Source organism: Euprymna scolopes, chromosome 5, assembly GCF_053919585.1.
Source record: "Euprymna scolopes isolate OS-2025 chromosome 5, ASM5391958v1, whole genome shotgun sequence".
Lineage (NCBI taxonomy): Eukaryota > Metazoa > Mollusca > Cephalopoda > Sepiida > Sepiolidae > Euprymna > Euprymna scolopes.
In genome coordinates, this window is record NC_136486.1 from 32,942,566 (window position 1) to 32,960,457 (window position 17,892).

Here is a 17,892-nt window from a genome sequence, read left to right on the forward strand (position 1 = left end):
TTTAAAAGAATTATTAATTGGGGAAGAAAAATAATTATTAAAATAAAACAAAATACAAAAGATTAGATTAATATCAAAATATGTTATTGGTTGAAATATTTAAAAGTAGAAATATGAAAATGGCGTGATTACTAAATACGAAAGCGATCGATAAATAAAAAACAAAAAGAAAATAAAAAATAACATAATCCGTCTGAAGAATTAGCCAGAGTAGTTGTAGTGGTTTGTCGCGCATTTATTGTTCCTTAATTTATCTATATATTAATACAGTAGTACCTTTAATGTAATATATATATATATATATATATATATATATATATATATATATATATATATATATATAGTAAGTTATAAAATGTATATGGCGATTAAGCTACACTGAATACTCCGCGTTTCATCCACTCTAGGACTCTTCAGGCTGAAGAGTCCTAGAGTGGATGAAACGCGGTATATTCAGTGTAGCTTAATCGCCATATACATTTTATAACTTACTAACTAGCTCTACCTACGTATTGAGCACTTTTGAAGTAAATACTTAAAGTTTACGCATAAATCTATATTTTCGTATATTAATTTTATGTGAGTAAATTAAGTAGTTATATATATATATAATGAACATTTTGGCGTGTGTGCGTGTGAAAAGTCTCTATCAAATTCCTTCCTGAATATTTACTCTACATAGTTAAAATTTCATATATAAGGTATTTGGACCTTTAGCACACTTTTGATTTTGTTTATAGCCGGAAAAAAACTTGTTGCTAAGGAGTCAAAATTGAAAGCAAGACTGTTGAACAGGGCAGGGTAAGTCGAATAAAGCATTATGCCCGCTTTTTCTTTTGCAGATACTCAAAATTCAACATTCGTTGCTGAAAGTCGCTTGATTCCTAATCTTTCGTGCGATACTGGAGAGATAAATAACGACTAAGGCTGGAGCGCTAAACGTTCTGGTTTCGATTCCAGCGGATGGTACCCAAGTAAACTTTTAAAAAAATAACTTTTGAAATCATTATTATATATGGGATCATAATAGATAATTTGATTTATAATAATAAATACGAAATCTGTGTGAAGTGCCAATTTGAATAAGCAGCGGAGCATTAAATACAAGCAAAGAGTTGTCTCAACAAAGAATCATTTATTACAATTAAAAGAGATGTTGATTATCTATGCATATTCATCTGTCCACCATCTTGAATCGGCGAAATCTTCCGTGGAAGTAACATGTCTGCCATACTGCATTCGTGTTGCTTTGATTTATTTGGTCATTGAGATTTATTTCTCTTAAAGGACCTGAAAAGACGGGTAGCAGTAGCCGTAGTAAAACTATGGTTCTTTAAGTAAGATCTTTCACGACTCTAAGAGATTCTCTTTTGTCTGATCAATCGCCAATGAGTAAAACCGCTTGGGATGGCCGATCAGGAAATTAATTCCCGGACGTAACCCATTAGATGATTGAAATTTGTAAATCTCTTCCCACCCAATGCGAGAACCCACGGTGAGGAGATCAATGGCTGTGGATTTGGGTATGCGTCTTTACTTGTTCGTGGCGAAACTGTTCTCTACTAAGACATCGCACATCTCCCTCTAATATATATATATATATATATATATATATATATATATATATATATATATATATATATATATATATATATACTAGCATTTCAGCCCGGCGTTGTCCGGGTGGTTGGATGCGTCTGATGAGCAAAAAATAAATAAATATATAAAGTGGTAGTAGGAAGGCAGGCTCGAACCCGTACCGCAAAGGAGGAAAAGAACGGGGAAAAAACCTGACGTCTTCGCTGTTACGACCACCGCCAAACCGGAAGTGATATAGGTTTAAATTAAGGCTAGACGATCGAAAAGAGCTTCAAAACGATACTAATCTTGTGAAAATTCGTCGCCTCTGTCAAAAGTGTTAGGCAGACATGCAAACATACATACCTTTATATATTGCTAGCTCAAATTTTCGACCCAAACCGATGAAAAAGTTTGCCCTATCTCTGAACACCCTTTATGTAAAATTTCAAATGTTTAGACCAGAAATTGTCTGAGTAATTTGGTAGAGACCGGAGCAGTAAAAATATTTTTTAACTTTGACCCCTATTATGACCCCTTAACATTTATTGTTTGGGGCTCAAATCAAGTTATTAAGTTAGATCCATGTCCAAGGATTGGCTCCTTAACAGCCAAATTTCTGGCCTAAAACGGATTACAAATATTTCCCCAAATTTCAGTACCCTGTATATCAAATTTCGAGTCTGTAGACTGAAATTGAGAGAGTTATTGCGTCGGAAAATGTACACAGACAGACACACACTTTCACCCCCCCCCCCCCGATCTCATTCACTTTTTCACTCTTTCATCCCAAAATAGCGAACATTTCTGTAAAAGTCTGAGGAAGCTACAGACGGCCAAAAAAACGGGCGAGTAGCTGAAACAATAATGTAACTTAACAGAAAGATACGATAATAAAAATAAAACGTGTATATATATATATATATATATATATATATATATATATATATATATATATGCCTGTAAAAATATAGTTTCTTATAATATATACCAATCCTTATTTAAAAAGCTCAATGAATAAATGACAAAAAACTATATCCCAAAATTCATACTGTTGACCATCTTAAAATTTATTCCTTTAATTCAAGTATGACAGTATCTCTTTCAGAGCACAAAATTAATCATTTAATTATTATATCAACCAGTGAATCTATTTTGGCCTTAGCTCATACGAAGAAATAGTATCAGTCACTCAATCAATTCACCAAAAGGAAATAAAATGCGTTTGGACATGATTTAAAAACCAAAAATTGGAAGAGAAGCTGCAAATACCTTATAATATGTTTACATTACGCCTATTTTGTTCAACATCATGAAATTTGGAATATAAACATTTGTCATTCATTCTTATTATGCTCTGTAATTACATTGAGCTTCATAAATAAGGATTGGTATATATAAAAAGAAAATATAAGTGAATAAAGAATATTTCCCCAGAAATATATATATATATATATATACTAGAAAAAGTACCCGTCGTTTATTGGGTTCAAAAGCAGCCTACAGAAAATCGACTCTGATTTATGAAAGTATGATAGGTTATGAAAAGGAAGGGTTGTAAAGAGATAGCTTCGAATTTTGGGGTATCAAAACCAAAGCAAAATATGATGAAAGTAAAAATAAAATAGATAAACCCCATAATTTATTATACCATACCTGTTCACACTGAAACAATATTCTGTGGATCTATATTAAAAAAAACTAGTTAAACTTTGTGACATATTTCCATTCTATGGAGGTCAGGTGCGAATGAACACCCCATAATTTTATTATACTATATTTCTTCAAACTGAAACATAATTATCAAAGTATACTTACGCAGATAGATATGAAAAGTCTTTATTAAAGTTTGTGCCTATTTCCATTCTTTGGAGGCCAAGCGCGAACGCAGAGCCCACAATTTTATTATACCATCCCTATCTAAGTTAAAACATACTTATCAAAGTATTCTTATGTACATCTATATCAAAAACACTTGTAAACGCTTTTTTGTTAATTTTTAAATTTTTTATTTTCATACTTTAATTTTAATGAACCACCGTTCTGCCAGATCAATCATACCCATTCCTATGTTTCGATACATCTTCTATCATTATATGTAATCAGTTTTTTTTTTAAATAGTCAACCATATAGGAACATATTCGTGACCACACACACACACACACACAGCTTTAATTATAGAAGATATATATATATATATATATATATATATATATATATATATATATATATATAGAGAGAGAGAGAGAGAGAGAGAGAGAGAGAGAGAGAGAGAGAAATGTTTTTCTATTTTGTAGTGTATTATTAAATATTAAAAAACGGTTACGCTATTATTCAAATATACACATTTTTTTTTGTTTTTTTTTGCTATTTTTGCTACGTACTTGTATAACATCAGCGCATCATGAAAATATCGATTAATTCTATTATTTTCCACATGTACGCAGTATTTTTATTTTGAAGCTTTATTTTTTTCCTTTCATTTTTTTTATTTTTAACAAAAGACCTTTGTGCTATTGTATGTAAAGGGCTTCATTCTCTTTCAAGTTGTGTTATTCAGTGTTCTGATGAAATGAATTCTTCCACAGACTGGACAAACCACACACACAGTTGCACTCGATGACTTTAAACACAAGTCACGTGACTGCAGCGTTTATTTCGAATACATTCAACGTCGTATAATTATACGCCGTTCTCTCTCGTTGATATTTAAAGGAAGTGCTTCTCCATCAGTCAAAGTTGACAAACTTTCAACATGTTATTACTTTTTTTTTAATCTCTGTTTCTAAAAGGATCTGAGCAGATATTGTGCGTAAATACACATAAGTATCTCTCTCTCTCTCTCACACACACACACACACACACACACACACACACACACACACACACACACACACACACACACACACACACACACTAGCAGGCCGTTCCGCGTTGCCCGATCGTAACATACACGTAAATATTTTAATTCATAAAGAAACTGAAAAATGTGTATCCGAGCATTGTTTTTTTTTCTGAACAGTTTATTCTTGTAAAAAAAAATCAAAAAACAATACTTGAGCTGAGATCGAAACCAAGACCGAAAGATAGTTACTCACGTACGGTAACCATTAAGCCAGTTCCACACGATCTTAACAAAGTGTTTTCAAACCTACGAAGTAGTAAGTAATCTGTCATGTGAAGGATTCACGTGTGCGCATTCGTAAAACAGTTGACAAAGAGATAAAAATTGATGACTCCCCTCCCACGTAACAAATTTTCAATTTTGACCTGTTAGCACACCTTTTGTCCCGGATGAAAGCCGATTAGAAATGTTCCACATGTCTGAATACCATATATACCAAATTTCAAGAGTGTAGATCTAAAATTCGTTGAGTGTATAGGTTAAGAATTGTCCTAACACACTTTATATATATATATATATATATATATATATATATATATATATATATATGAGAGAGAGAGAGAGAGAGTCAGAGTCATGATACAACGAAACAGGGCTGTATGTCGATGACTACAAATGTATTTTTAAAAGCCCCCCCTATTTGGGTAGACCACTGTCATAAAAATTCTCACTCGCTACTTAATTGGCTGAAAAAATGTGAAGCTCACAGTTTGTTTACAAACAGGCGGTTTGAGCACTGTGTAAGTAGCGGACGGATGTTTGTTTAAATAGACATTCGGACGAGTTATTGGCGGGCATCGCTTCCGTGGTCGAGAGGTAGAGCTGCCGACTATCTCAGTTCAATCCTTGGCTATGGAGAGGTGCTAGTCTAGCGGCACTGAGGAGTTGTGATACAACGAAACAGGACTGCATGTCGATGACTACAAATATATAATCATATATATATATATATATTATATATATGATATATATATATCATATATATATGATATCATATATATGTATATGTATATATGTATATATATCATATATATATATGTATATATATATCATATATATATGCATATATATATATATATATAATAAAAATTACTATAAACTTGACTATCCTACACATAAAAGATTTTGTATAAAGAACTTAATAAATCTTATAAAATAGTCCCTCGTAAGACTTTAGATTCCATTAATTCTGAGACTAAACATTTACTGACTTCTATGAATATTCATAACTTCACTGAAATAATTTTCCCGGGTACCCCTAGATTCACCCTTAAGTATAATAAACCTAATTTTTATGACAACTCCTCATTAAGATTGGTCTGCCCATCTAACTCTGACTTAGGTGCTGTAAGCAAAAACATCTTAGATAGAATCATACCTTCTATTAAAGAAAAAGTAAGTCTCCCTCTTTGGCTAAATTCAGATTCCGTAATTAATTGGTTTGAAATAAACACCTCCTTAACTTCATAACCTTTGACATCCAAAATTATTATCAATCAATTTCCCCGACCCTTTTAAATAGGGCTCTAATCTTTGCTAGAAGAAATTCTGACTGAACGAATTTAGAAATTAAATTAATACTCCTAGCGAGAAAGACCCTTATACAATTTAACAAGAAGTTTTGGACTATAAAGGACACTCTTAATAATTTTGACATCTTGATGGGTGCTTCTGACTCTGCAGAATTTACTGATTTAGTGGGACTCTTCTTACTGAAATAACTTAAATACCACTTTATACATATCCAAGGGGACCTTTATAGAGACGATGCTATTTTCACTATAACAGTCAGGCCAAGAAAGTACAACAAAACAATTAAAAAATTACATAACTTCTTTAATAACTTTGGCCTTTCTAGAATTATCGAAGCGAACAAAAAAAACTTCAAATTTTCTAGACATTACACTTAATCTTAACACCGAAACTTATAGCCCCTATCATAAACCCAACCTTACGCTTTTATACGTCCATAAATCTTCGAACCACCCCAATTCAATTATAAAATCTATAGTACCATCCACCTCTAGAAGAATTTCTGCTCTTTCTGCTGATAAAAAAGTTTTAATCAAAATGCTGCTTTCTTCAATAATGCCTTAAGGAACTCAGGACACAATGAAAAGATTAAATACAGCCATTATGCTCCTCCTGCTGGCTGCCTTAAATCTGTAATCACACACAATATGACTGTGAAGAAACCAGTTCAAATAACAAGATCTGCCACTATCGATAAAAATGGACCAGTCTACATATATAATCTAAATCAAAATACTAATCGTAATACCTCTAACCCACCCAGTCGCATCAGGAAAAAGAAAAATATTTGGTTTAATCCTCCATTTACCGTAAATGTCAAAACTAATATACCTAAGGAATTCTTCAACATTGTACAAAACTCTTTCAAATACTCTTTCAAATACCCACACAGATATAGTTCTATTTTCAATACAAGCTCAATAAGGATTTCTTATTAAACAATGCCTAATTTAGCACAAATAATCTTAACATCTAATAACAAAAAATTAAATCAGTCCAAAAAATCTATTTCTCGATTAAACCCAAAACTAACTGTAATTTTAATAACAAACATCTTTGCCCACTCAATAATGATTGCATCCATAAAGATGTTATATATTCATGCACAATTACTGAGCTCCCACGCAATTCTCCCACTCTCAAGAGACACTAATATTTTGTCTTAAAGTTATCCTTCTTCCCATCCTCCATCTGATATAGTCCAACATACCACTCGAGCAGCCCCTCCATCTACAATCATACAACTAGCAATAATAATAATAATAATAATAATAATAATAATAATAATAATAATATAAATGAGAATAATAATATTTCTCTTAAAAGCCATCCTAAAACTAACAACATTTATTATCCTTCCAAAACAGTCGTCGTACAATCATTGTCCCAACCATTGTTGAACACAATGAACAAAATTCAAACTATTTCCCTAATACAAATCAGCAAATTAATATTAATTTCAGACCTCAAGATTTTAATAAAGTACATACATATATCGGCGCTACTTCAACATTAATTAAGAAAGGAATATCAAACTACATTTCTTCTTTTAACAACTATAATTCTAATAATAACCAAGGAACTTCTCTAACTATTTTAATTAAAAAACTTAATTCTAATAATACCGCCTTCTCAATCAAATGGACTATCCTAAAAAAAGTTAAGTCTTATAATCCAGGCTCTAAGTCATGTCGCCTCTGCACAACCGAAGCTATAACTATAATTACTTCACTTCAAAGTAACAATATAATGAATTCTAAAAACGAACTGATCTCTTTCTGTAAACGTAAGTTCAAATTTAATTATGGTAATTTTGACATTACATAGCTATTACTTTAACCTTTTAGATATATATAATTTTTCCGATTACGCGATTCCCTTGGATTTTACTTGTGCGAATGGAAATTTAACTAACATTCTTGGATTTGCATTTTTGGATTTTATTGTCATTGGATTCTTTATCCTTCACCAAACTATCTATTCACGTGAAATCACTTTTTCTTAACCCTATTCCCTCTGCTTCAATTTTTGTTATCAAGTAAGATCTTTGACTTGTAGTTTCATCAAATACTTTTGTTAAACTTTCTTGTAGTTTCATCAAATACATTTTGTTAAATCCTACCCTCTGATGAGAAGGAAAGTATTTCTTTGAAATTCCGCGGATTAAGGACTGTCCACTTATTAAGTGCTTCCTTTTCAAATTAAATATGTTTTAAACTCTTTTTCAAAGTGTTTTTAACATGTTTTATTAACTATTTGAGTATTTGTTCTTATATGTATATATACATCATATATATATATATATATATATATATATACATATATCATATATATATATATATATATATATATATATATATATATATATATATATATATATAAGTGAACGTGTCTGTGTATTTGTGTGTCTGTGTGTTTACATTTCCCTACGCAATAACTTTGTCGATTTCAAGTCTACAGACTCAAAATTTGATATACAGGGTATTGAGATTTTGGAAAATCTTTGTGATCCGTTTTCGGCCAAAAATTTGGCTGTTATGGGGTCAGAGTTCAACGATTTGACTTTTGAAAAATCTACCAAACTTCTTCGACAATTTTGGGTCTAAACACTTGAAATTTTAGATATAGGTTCCTTTTTTTAAATTCAATTTTCAGTCCAAACAAGGCACAGTGCCACTTTGAAGTAGGGGGCTACTATCAGGACTTAATTTGCGGGGGCATTATGAAGGGAGATGAGTAGGAAGATGTTTTCTCACATTACACTTGAACTTCTGCATATCAGCACAGTTGGGAAAGCAGAATCCCGGAAGGGAGTTCCAAAGACCCGCAGTTCTGGGGAAGAAACTATTGGAGCATAAGGCTTTCTTGCACCTAGGGATCTCTACTGTAAAGGGATGGGACTTAGTTGCTTGTTGGGTTTGTCGGGGGGTAGTTAAGTCGAGAAGGTACAAGTGTTTGCAGTTCGTCAGAGCATTCACCATTAAAGTATTTGTAGAACAGGCAGAGGGATGCAACATCTCGTCGATGGGCTGAAGCCTCGATGACAGTTCAGGACCTATCAGGTTGGCGACTCTCTTTTGAACCCCGCCCAGGAGTGAGAGACAAGTAGCAGATGCAACAGCCCAAAATGTGACAAAAGTACTCTATACATGGGCGAATGGTGGCCTTATAGACGTACAGGATACTTTCAGGCGTAAGTAATTTTCTAGCACGGTAGAAAGAGCCCACCTTCTTTGCAGCAGCCTTGGCAATGCTCTCAATGTATCTATATCAGTTCATATTCCCGATAAACGTTAGGCCAAGGAGTTTAAAAGAAGTACTTGCAGGCAATGTGTTCTTGGCCATTGCTATTGGTGGTAGAGAAGTTTCTTGTAATTATTGAAGGAAACAAGCTTAGTCTTGGCAGCATTGAATGTGACCATCCATTTTTTCCCCATTCCACTACAGATTGAAGGTTATTCTCTAGTGTTTCTGCCATTTCCTTTGATATGTGTTCATTTGTTATCCACTCATATTTTTTATAGAGAGTGGTGTCATCGGCAAATATACCTATCTCCGAAACAATTTTGTCAGGGAGGTCATTTATGAATATGAGGAATAATAAAGGTCCGAGGATAGACCCCTGAGGTACTCCCGCATTTATGTAATATTGTTTAGATGTACGACCGTCGAGGACAACTTGGATTTTTCTATTACTTAAGAAGGATTTAATTACATTATGTATTCTTCCAGTGATTCCATATGATCTAATTTTACTTAGAAGACCATCGTGCCATACCTGTCAAAAGCCTTAGATATATCAAGGGCTACCGCTCTACCCTCCCCTGTTTTGTCCAGTGAACGGTATATACGTTCAGAGACTACAGTTAAGAAATCTGCTGTTAAACACAGGCATGCCTGAATCCATATTTTTTGTCAGTCAGGAGTTTAGCAGCTGTTAGGTGTTGGACTAGGGCTTGATTAACTAAAGACTCAAATATTTTGTCGAAAAGCAGGAGGAGGCTAATGGGGCAATAATTTAGTGGGGCAGTTCTTTCACCAGAATTCTTGAAGACTGGTAGCACAGAAGCGGTTTTCCAGCAGTCGGAAAACCAAGATTCGTGAAGGCATTTATATTCCTTGGACATGGATCTAACTTAATAACTTCATTTGAGCCCAAAACAAATTTTAAGGGGTCATAATAGGGGTCAAAGTTTAAAATAAAATGACCTTTGCGGTCTCTACCAAATTACTCAGAAAAGTTCTGGTCTAAACATTTCAAATTTTACATAAAGGGTATTCAGAGATAGGGCAAGCTTTTTCATCGGTTTCGGTAGCAAATTTTTAGTTACCAATATATAAAGGTATGTATGTATGTATGTATGTATGTATGTTTGCATGCCTGCTTAAAACTTTCGACAGAGGCGACGGATTTTACCAAGATCAGTATCGTTTTGAAGTTCGACCTTTCATGCGACAAATATCGAAAAATTGGCTAAAAACATTAATATCTTCACCTTCAACTAGGCACTTTTCTACAGGGGGGGTCGCTTTTTTCGCCGATATTTTTGAAAGATATCCTCTTCTTTCGATTGTCTAGCCTTAATTTAAACATAAGTCACTTCAGGTTTGGCAGTGGTCGTTACCGCAAAAATGTCAGTTTTTTTTTTCCTGTTCTTTTCCTCCGCCGCGGTACGGGTTCGAGCCTGCCTTCCTACTACCACATTTTTTTTTTTTGCTCAACATACACATCCAAACACCTGGACAACGCCGGGCTGAAATGCTAATATGTAAATATATATATCTCATATATATATATATATATATATATATATATATATATATATATATATATATATATATACTAGCATTTCAGCCCGGCGTTGCCCGAGTGTTTGGAGGTGTCTATAATATACGAATACAGGGGACAGGCAATAAGTAATGCCCATGACCCACTTCCAGTTGTCTCATCTAGCTGAAACTTAGCATGTGCAATGATTTATATCTCTACGGGTTATGTGGCAAATTACAGCTTTGAACTAATTGTGGTTTCTGTTTTACAGGTGTTTGAACTACGTCAGGTGTGAAATGGAGTCTGTTGAATGTCGAGCAGTGATCCGGTTTTTGTATTTGAAATGACGCACACCACAGGAGACTTTTGATGAAATGAAAGAAACTTATGGCGATAATGCCCTATCATATGACCTTATGAAACGCTGGCATCGTGAATTCAAACATGGCCGGAAGTCTGTGGAAACAGCTCCCAGACCTGGTCATCCCCGCCCCCCTTCTGCCATTGATGAGTCATCTGTCCGTCAAGTCGAGGCTGCCATTTTGGAAGATCAGCGCATTACTATTCGCCAAATAACCCAAGATGTCAAGATTATTACAGGGTCTGTGGAAACTATCATTCATGACCATTTGCATATGCATAAGGTGTCTGCCAGATGGATTCCCAGGTTGCTCACTCCATTCCAGAAGCGAGAATGCATCGAGAGCTCAAAGATGAATTTGGAGATGTGCCAAGAAGATGAGTCAAAGGTTTTCAAAATAATGATTACACAGGATGACACCTGGGACCATCACTATGATCCAAAGACCAAAGCCCAGTCAATGCTGTGGAAGCACTTGGACTCACCACCGCCAAAGAAGGCAAGGGTGCAGCCCTCCGCTGGTAAGGTCATGCTCACAGTCTTCTGGGACCAGGACGGAGTAGTGATAACAGATTTCCTGGCCAAGGGTACAACAATTACAGGAGCCTATTATGCTTCACTTTTGAGTAAATTAAGGGAAGCTATCAAAATAAAGAGGCGAGGCAAGATCAGCAAAGGTACCCTCCTACTGCAGGACAACGCTCTGGTCCACAACTCGCATGTCGCCAGATCAGAAGCACGCCGGTGTGGTTATGAAATCCTTTTCCATCCTCCCTACTCTCCTGGCATTGCACCCTCTGACTTTCACCTCTTCCCAGCCATGAAGCTGTTTTTGAAAGGAAAGCGTTTCTTAGATGATGCAGTCTTGATTTCTGAAGTTACGTCGTGGTTGGAGGACCAACCTGGGATGTTCTACAAAAACGGTCTCCAGAGCTGCATCAAACGATGGGAGAAATGCATAACTCTGAGTCGTTCCTATGTAGAGAAAGACTAATAACTGTACCAAGTTTCGTTGCTCTGCTGCTATGAGAAGTGGGTCAGGGCATTACTTATTGCACGCCTCTTGTAGAATATGAGTTAATGTTCTATCATTTTTTATATAAGTTGCGATTTCATATGACTTGCTTGCATCAGCTTGAATCGAAACCGAAACTTATGACGATATATATATATATATATATATATATATATATATATATATATATATATATATATTTGTATATGTTTGTGTGTGTGTGTATATATATAAATGAAATTGTGCGTATCTGTGTGTACATTTCCCTAGTAAACTACTTTATCAATTTTCAATCTGCAGACTCAAGATTTGACATAAGGGGTATTGAGATTTGGAAAAATATTTTTAATCGGTTTTCGGCCAGAAATTTGCCTGTCAATGGGTCAAAGTTCAATGATTTTAGCTTTGAAAACTCTACCAAAGTCCTCAGTCAATTTTGGATCTAAATACTTGAAATTTTAGATGTAGCTTAATTGGATATGGTTCACACTTTTTAATTTGATTTGAGCCGAAAACAATAAATGCTAAGAGGTCAAAAGTAGGGTCCAAGTTAAAAAATCATTTGCCTTTGCGGTCTCTACCAAATTACTCAGTTAATTTTTGGTCTAATCATTTGAAATTTTACATAAAGTGTACGCAAGTATAGGGCAAGCTTTTTATTGGTCGTTGGCCGAAAATTTGGCTATCAAGAGGTCAAAGTTCAAAAGATTTGACCTTTGCTATCTCTAGTAAACTATTCAGCCAATTTTAGGTCTGAACATTTTAAATTTTGCATAAAGAGTATTCAGACATGTAGCAAACTTTTTAGTCAGTTGTTGGGCGAAAATTTTGCTGACAAAAGGTCAAAGTTGAAAGAATTGACCTTTACAAATTCTAACATACTCCCCCGCCAATTTTTGGGTCTAAACACTTGAAATTTTAAATGTAGGTTACCTGGACATGATTCAAACGTTTTAATATATATATATATATATATATATATATATATATATATATATATATATATATATATATGCACATAAAGTTATGAACAGTACATAGGGCCCAAAAAAAGCCGGACTGAACTGCTAGTATATATATAAACTTGACTCTCTTCAGCTGTGATGGAAATTAAAACCGAAACTTATAAAGAATGCTTGGTAAAATTATTTATAAAAAAAATAGATGCCTTAAGTACCATCAGCTGAAACCGAAACCAAAACTTTTGATGAATTCTTGGTAAAATTATTTATTACAAGAAATGGAAGTCCATAACAATTAAACGACAGTCACTTGGATGTAAACGTTACACCGAAAATAAATAACACACGTGATATACTATTGATATATAGATGATATATTTCCAGACAAAACCGCGCAAGGGAAGTTTAACTAATCAGGTTGTTAACTGTTTTAGATGCATGATTTTTCAACTTATTTTCCTTCAGACATCTTCTTGGTAGATATTTTCTACTTAGCTCTTTAAGGGGATATTAAACCCTGGCTGGGAACCCAAAGCTGGAGTGTACTTTCCGACGACCAGCAAGCCAATCCTTTCTATCTGCTAAATGCTTTTTTATGAGATTTGTAATCTTCCCCTCGCGAGGCAATTTATCTCTCTATTCCCTTCCTTTATCTATATATCTATTTAATTCTCTTTCTCCTTCTCTTTTTTTTCCTTGTTCAAATTATTATCATAGCAAACCTTCCTGTAAGGTAGGTTCCTCGCTTGATACAAGCCACACGCTTTATTACCGCCATCTATATGCATGCCATAACAACCTGCATGGCGCCAGATGTCCACTTTACCTTGTTGAGAAATTACTTTCTTCTACAGTCTCGCAATAAAAACATATTCTATAATTTTCTTCAAATCTGATCTCCCTTAAATCTTGTGTCAAACACCCCACCATCAAACTTAACTCGTAAGCAAGGTAATTTGTCAGTGCCCGGGTGTATGAAAATAGTATTTCATTCTGGCAAATTCTGGAATCTTTCTATCAAACTCTGGAACCTTTCTGTCAATCGACGGAATCTTTCTTTCAATTTTTATAATCATTATATCAATCTCTATAACCTTTCTGTTAATGCCTAGAATACTTCTGTTAATGCCTAGAATACTTCTGTTAATGCCTGGAATACTGCTGTCAATGCCTGGAATATTGGTGTCAATGCCTGGAATATGTTTGTTAATCTTTGCAACATGTCTGTCATTCTCTGCAACATGTCTGTCATTCTCTGCAACATGTCTGTCATTCTCTGCAACATGTCTGTCATTCTCTGCAATATGTCTGTCATTCTCTGCAACATGTCTGTCATTCTCTGCAACATGTCTGTAATTCTCTGAAACATGTCTGTCATTCTCTGCAACATGTCTGTCAATCTTTGCAACATGTCTGTCAATCTTTGCAACATGTCTGTCAATCTTTGCAACATGTCTGTCAATCTTTGCAACATGTCTGTCAATCTTTGCAGCATGTCTGTCTTTCTCTGCAACATGTCTGTCAATCTTTGCAACATGTCTGTCATTCTCTGCAATATGTCTGTCAATCTCTGCAACATGTCTGTCAATCTTTGCAACATGTCTGTTGTTCTCAGAAATATGTCTGTCAATCTTTGCAACATGTCTGTCAATCTTTGCAATATGTCTGTCAATCTCTGCAACATGTCTGTCAATCTTTGCAACATGTCTGTCATTCTCTGCAACATGTCTGTCAATCTTTGCAACATGTCTGTCAATCTTTGCAACATGTCTGTCAATCTTTGCAACATGTCTGTTGTTCTCAGAAATATGTCTGTCAATCTTTGCAACATGTCTGTCAATCTCTGCAACATGTCTGTCATTCTCTGCAACATGTCTGTCATTCTCTGCAACATGTCTGTCTATCTTTGCAATATGTCTGTCAATCTTTGCAATATATCTGTCACACTCGGGAATCTTATCAGCACACTCAGGAATCTGTAAAATCTGGAACGGAACTCTTTATTTAATCCACGGAGGTATCATGCTCTCGTTCGATCAGTCAAACATTAAGTAATTTGCAATTGTATTTTACATGTGGACTACACATTATCTGAGCAGGAGTTAGATAAGCTAAAAGGAAATAAAACTAGTAAGACCATTTTTTTCTTGTACTTAATTAACAAATAGCAAAAATTGCATTCTGCAGAGTGCAAACCTTCACCAAATATCAATTAGTAAAACAAAAATTATTGAACTATATACCTCTGTGGAACAAAGTAAAAATTATAGATTGAGAAGAACGGTGGCGAGTAAACACCCAAAAATAAATAGCGCATATGTTAGGTGACAATGACCTCCTAAGTAAACCTAGTATAGAAGTAAATACAATATGAAAAACATTAATTATAAATAATAGATTAAAACATTATTAAACATCATTCAATTGTATAAAAATATACCTATGTCAAGTACTTGCTATATAAATATTTTAATATCTTCAATACTGACGATTTCTTGTGAGAATGAAACATGAAAGCCACTGTGTAGCTTATTTGCCATAGGCATATTTTCAGGCTACTGTTACTACTACTACTACTACTACTACTACTACTACTACTACTACTACAACTACTAATACTACTACTAAGTTATACTTTACTATATGTGAGGTAGATTTACCTCACACCCACTACTGGAAGATGTGACACAAGGTCGTAAGGTGAGGATGGAAAACTAAGTTGTTGAAGACTGTTATGAATAGCCTAGATTCTTTATCCCAGAATCTCACGCTGCCTTTGTCCAGACGTCATAGTGAGCAATTGATTTAAGTGCATCCTATTTCCTTTCGATATATGTTTTAAGAAAGAAACTTTGTTCATGGAATCTAAGTTTAGGTTTAAGGACAGATAAATAATGGGGGAAATTATTGATAGTGGTTTCAGCTAGAGAAGTGTTTTTCGTGAAAGTCTGGGCAGGGAGGCATAGATTGGAGCTCAGACGAGCACTTGCTATGAAAATAAGGATAAAAGAGAAACCGGCTTGCAACGTCTCTTCTGTGGGAAAGAGGTTGCAGGGAAGAGAAAAGAGCACCCCTCACTAGGCTATGAAGTCTATTTTGAACTCTGTCAAAGCAGAATAAGCTGCTTCTAGCAGCTCTTGGCCAAATGTGGCAACAGTACTCCATCTTTGGACGTACTTGGCTCTTATACAGGTAGAGAATTGCACCAGAAGTGAGATATCTACTGGAGCGATAGAACGATCCCACCATTTTTTTCCAGCAGCCTTGGCAACGGATTTGATGTGCGTGTTCCATCTCAGATCAGGAGTAAATGTCAGACCTAAAAGTTTGTCAAAACGAGAGCTATTCATTTCGATTGATACCAAACGGGTATCAGAGCGTTGATGATGGAAAGATAGAAGCTTAGTTTTAGATGCATTAAAATTAACCAGCCACCTCTTTCCCCATTGCACCACGTGATCAAGATCAGAGGAGAGAGAATCAGGGAGAACTTGTCGTCAGCATAAATATCTACAAATAGTCTTAGGATGTGATTTGGGATATTATTGATGTAGATCAGGAAGAGAGTTGGGTTTAGGATGGACCCCTCGAGGAGCTCCAGCATTAATGCTGTGAGCTTCTGATTTCTTCCCATTAATCACTACTCCTATAAAAAGGAGAATAAGAGATGATACCCTATAACGAACATTAAATTAGTATGTAGATACTTTGATTTAATGTCCGTAGTATGTTTTCACCTTCAACCCTCTTTTTTTAATAAATATAATCTCTCGATCACCGAAAACACAATGTAAAATAAATACATAAATAAATAAAACAAATACTGTCGCTTTTGGGCCGTACTTGAAACTAAAATATACCTTCTTGGTCTTGTGGCTAGTATTCAACTATTCTGTTTAAAGAGGATAAGATGATATTCTGGGTTTCTGTTAGCGTCTGGCGTCCATACAATGCAAATATGTCAAAAACTCCGATAAAAATATTGAAGATAAACCGTAATTAATATTCTGACACTACACTAGCCAGTTACTTAGATAAATACTTTTGCAGTTTTAACAAAAGGGCTACAATAATATCGCGTGGTCTCTATTCACGCGGATTGCCCACAGAATGGCCATCATCAATATATTGCATATGAAAAATGTCGCTGTGGACTTACCACAGGTTCCGCTAGTATATATAAATTATACAGTAGATGTGTGTATGTGTGTGTGTCAATGCAAATATTTAACTGATAAACTTTTAAAGTACATGTCACACAACACTGAAATTAACAAGAAATAGAACGCATACACCAAAAATAGTTCATAACGAGTGAAATTTTTGTTTCGATGGATGAATAACGCATACAGAAATATGTCAGCTTGTTGAAATGAAAAATGTTCATTTCAACTTGCCGACGTGAATTTAGGAAAACTCGTTCCGGGAAAACTCGTTTCCAGAAAACTCGACCCCGGAAAAGAAAAAAAACACAGAAAACAAACAAAAAACATGTCGAGTGTTACGTGAAAACGAGAAATAATGTCCGGGATATCACATCTTAGGGGTCTTGATAATCGCTAAAAATAGAAAATTAAAGAAGTTACTGAGGGAGATTTGGTTTTAAATAGAAAATAATAAATTTTAATATTTTTTAAAATATAATTTAGAGAGAGGAGGGGAGTAAAAACTATATCTCCCTCCGAAAAACAACCAACAAAAAATGAAATTAAAAAGATTCTTGATAAACGATAGCGGAGTTTTCAATAAAATTGATTAATAAATAT